Raw genomic sequence first — 5,000 nt, 5'->3', positions numbered from 1 at the left:
GCCTTTGGAGCCTAGTACTGGCAGGCACGAGCCTTCACTGCCTATCACAGACCTTTGGAGCAAAATACTGGCTAGTGCTGACTTTTAAAGCCTGGCACATGTAGGTGTGGATTGATCTAGCTTGATGTGAGCAGCCATTGACTTTTACAAGCAGATCGGGCATTCGTGCCATGCCGCAGGAATTGCCGGCCATCACAGCTTGGCCCGGACAGTCTTGACTCTCTGCAACCTAGCACAGGCATGTACGATCCATCCTGGCCAAATTTGATATTGAACAATGTTTCTCAACAAACAACGCTATAAATAATGTTATTTATAGAAAGTAATACTAAGTAATAAGGATGAAATGAGAGAACTTAAAATACAGGTAACATTTAAATTCAGCTTTACATAATTTAAGAAAGTAAACAATAGATTAATCTTCTAGAAGCCTCTGGAAGTAGTTAATTTTAGTTCTATAAGTTTAAGTGAGACCGCAAATATAATTTTCTAACTTCCATCCTATATTTGTCTTAGATATCCTAATTACGCTTTAGATTTATGGCAATTTTGTTTTTGTTTGTAAAACCCATTAGTTAAGATATACATTTATCCATTACATTTTAATCTTGATTAGCTTCTCGAAACAAAAGAAATTTTATTCCCTGTCAATAATCTAAAATCTTTCACTCATATTAGTTGTATTAAAGATAACTTTCATTACATCACAGATATAGAAAAAAAAAATCTTTTAGTAAAAATTCCTGCACTGATGTTCCTAAAAAAAAATAATAAACTGTTATTACATCACAAATATAAAAAATTCTCTTTTTAGTAAAAATTCCTGCACTGATGTTACTAAAAAAAATAATAAGGTTTTATAGTTGAAATTCCTCCGAAGGATATTTCATCCGCTTACTCCTTAGGCTTTACTCTCCCTCTCATCTTTCTTTCTCCTCTATACCTCCAATGGCAGCTGAGCTCTTATGACCTGAATATTTCTTATGTTTTTTTCTAGTTTCTTTGAATTTTTTAGGTCATCGTAACATTTCCTATTTCATCTGAAGATGACATAAAGTTTTTTTCCCTTTTTGGGGGGTTATGTTAAGATGTTTTTTTGCTGCCTTTCATAACCTTGATTTATGTTTTTTTTGTGGAAAATGTATCCTATTGAGAAAAGAGGATTTGTTCTTATATTGAATATTTATATAATGAATATCTTTCACATTCAAACTGCTCTGAAACTAAGAGCTTTATATTCCAAACTTTAGTATGGTTGCTAGTTGTGTATCACATAGCATATATTGCTTATGGATTCGAATATGCAAAACACATTCATAATGATGATGAGAGATTCTACGCTCACGTGCGTAAATGTATATAAATATATATAATCATATTTATATATATATACATATACATATATATATATATATATATATATATATATATATATATATATATATATATGTATATATATATGTATATATATATATATATATATATATATATATATATATATATATATATATATATATACATGTATATATATATATATATATATATATATATATACATACATATACATATATATATATATATATATACATATATATATATATATATATATATATATATATATATATATATATATATATATATATATGTTTATAACATGCGTGTACAGTATGTATGAATGTGTATGGTGTGAAGTAAAGATACATTCATACATACTTCCTGCGTATGTTTGTATATATAATTGTTTGTTTGTATATACTGTATACATAAACTCCTGATAAAATCTTGATATATTCCTAAACGTTTCCATTTTAATAACTTCATATATAGTTCTACTAAATTAAAAAGATAATAATTCAAGAAAACAAAAAGTGAGCTATGCTGCATTTAGTCCATTTTCAGAAAGTACAATTTGTTTCCTCAATCGTTAAGTTCTCCTGATTTCTATAATGATATCTTGGCCTCACAGAATCATTATAAATAAAATTCCATATGAAGTTGAAAAGAGAATTGAACGTGACTTCCACAAGCGTCCAATCAAGTGGCAAGTATCTTAAAAACAGACATTTCATTGGTTAAAGATTTTATCATTTTTTTTCCAAATTAGATTAAATTTATTTTTCTTTATTTTAATGAATCTATAAGGGTTTATAATACCCCTATTTTGGAAATATGATGATTTATGTGTTGTGTGTAAGTTGATGGGTATACAACTGATAGTGTATACGACCCGTCAGTTAACAGCAATCTCTCTCTCTCTCTCTCTCTCTCTCTCTCTCTCTCTCTCTCTCTCTCTCTCAACTCTTCATTCCCGTCTACCTTTCCTAACTACAATACGTCAGATTCAGCAATTTGTGAGAGATTGTGGTTTCTTAGTTTACTTCTTGGGATAGCCTCTCTCACCAGGGTATGACGACTCCACCCCCCCCCCCCCCCCCCCAATGATAGACCGGGAGAGTCCGAGTAGTCATAGGTTTGGCATTGCTGCTCAGCGTGACACCGATATATATATATATATATATATATATATATATATATATATATATATATATATATGTAGAGAGAGAGAGAGAGAGAGAGAGAGAGAGAGAGAGAGAGAGAGAGAGAGAGAGAGAGAGAGATTTTAAAAATGTATATATATATACATACATGTATATATAAATATATATATATATGTATATATATAAATATATATTATATATATATATATATATACATATATATATATACAGTATATATATACATATATATGTTTATATATGTATATATATATATATTATGTATATATATACATATATATATATATTCATATATATATATATATATATATATGCATATATATATATATATATATATATATATATATATATTGCTTAACCTTGAGTAATTCAATGAATTATATTTTTCTTTCCTCATAATACAACGCATGATTTCAAAATTTTACTAACTCGAATTGCAAGATGTGTATGTCCCTTTGGAATTCTTATTCCCACCATTCATTAACATTTCTAGAAAAATAAATATTGTCAGTTAGACATTATTTTCAGAATTGCATATTTTCATAACCTTGTTTTTAGAAAAAATATTTATTACTAATATCAGATTAAAGTAAATCTCTTCAAAGAAATGTTATATCATCAAACTCAATCATCTTTCAACGAAAAATACTGGGAAACTGGAGTCTTCTCTCCTGAAAACTCAATGTTTTTGGACCTAAATCTTTATTTCGCGCTGAAATCCCATCTTTTTTTTTCTCTCCTGTCTCCCTTTTCACAAAGAAATACAAAAATATACAGTATATTGGTGTATATATACATCATATATATATATATATATATATATATATATATATATATATATATATATATATTTGCATATATACATACATATATGTGTGTATAAATATGTATTTATGTATCTGCATATATATACATACATATATATGTGTATAAACATGTATATATGTACCTGCATTTATACATCATTATATATATATATATATATATATATATATATATATATATATATATATATATATATATACATATATATATATATATATATATATATATATATATATATATATATACTTTTCAAACATTGAGAAAATTATCAAAGGGAATTAGCTAGTTACCAAGCAATGTAATTAAAACTAGAACACCTTCTACTCTTACAAGTTTCATTACTTCAATGAAAACAGAAAAAAGCAAATTCTTAGTAACCTAAACATACAAAGATTTCACGTAGCCTTCTCCAAGGCGCCTTCTAAGATTGACAGCTTGTCAATCAAGTAGTCGCAACAGCATCGAAGAAAATAAACTCTTAGGCCCCATATCAAGGCATTTAAAACCTGTCATTCACGTTCTTATCATATGTCTTTCCTTTTTTCCAATTCGTCATATTTTTCGATGTGAAATATTTTCTCAATTTGGAGTTACATTACATTTTTTTTTTAAACCGGTTTTACTATCAAACATTCTGAGTTATATTTGATTTCTTACAGAATCATCTTCCGTATTTATAGTTTTATCATATTTTTCAAACCAGTTGTAATAGTTTTATCGAATATTACAATATATTGAAGTTACCTGTGACTTATTCCATTTTTTATTCCAATATCTGTTTCTTGATAATTCAAGGTAAGTTAGGTTTTAGAGATGAGGACAATTCTAGATTTACTGAAAAAAGACCGTGGCTCAAGTTAAAACTTTTACCTTTGGTACAGACAATTAAAAAGGATTCAACGATATTTCTTTGTATGTAGTCATTCATATGGATTACTTTATTCTTCTCTGACCAGCTGATTGTATAACTAATTCCTGGCCAGTGGGAGGCCAAAGCATTATTAAGATATCCCTTAGAGACGGTCATCTTATGCTGTTTTAATCTTAACAATAATGCCTTTGGATATTTGGCCACCATAGAACAAGTTACGATCTGAACAAAGAATACTATATAGTATATTCTTTGGGAGTAGACCCTCTTTCAGACAAGTTTCAATAAAATAAAGATCGCTGCCTCAGTAGCATTAATTTTGTCGTTGAGCTTTCCTATTGCTTATATATTTCTTCTTTCATCAGTTCTGTGTTCTGCCAGTAACTGTGCTTTAGTTGTTATCAGTAAGTGGGAGCAAAATGCCTGAAAAAAATATTTGATATTACTAAAATTAAACTAGTCAAGATCGGTAGAATGAAGTATGGCTGTTACGTGTTACAAGAGGACGCCCGGTATCTCCTCTCATTACCAGGCAAAGTCTGGCTAAGTTGTGGTGAGCAGGCTCCTAACATACAGCTTGGTTGGCTGGTTACTGATACGTCCTTGTAGGCAGAGTCTGTATCTGGTCTGGGAAGAAACTGCTCTCCCATTGGCCAAGGCGCTCGCCAAGAGAGGCTCTGTTGCATTCAGGCCTCTACTCCGCGCACTATAGTTGAAGTTGGATGTAATCGGGGTGTGAGTAAGCCTAGCCAGGGATCTCAGTGTGGCACCCTGATCAGCCACCACGC

Source organism: Palaemon carinicauda, chromosome 1 (genome assembly GCF_036898095.1).
Source record: "Palaemon carinicauda isolate YSFRI2023 chromosome 1, ASM3689809v2, whole genome shotgun sequence".
Lineage (NCBI taxonomy): Eukaryota > Metazoa > Arthropoda > Malacostraca > Decapoda > Palaemonidae > Palaemon > Palaemon carinicauda.
This window is presented reverse-complemented; position numbering follows the sequence as displayed.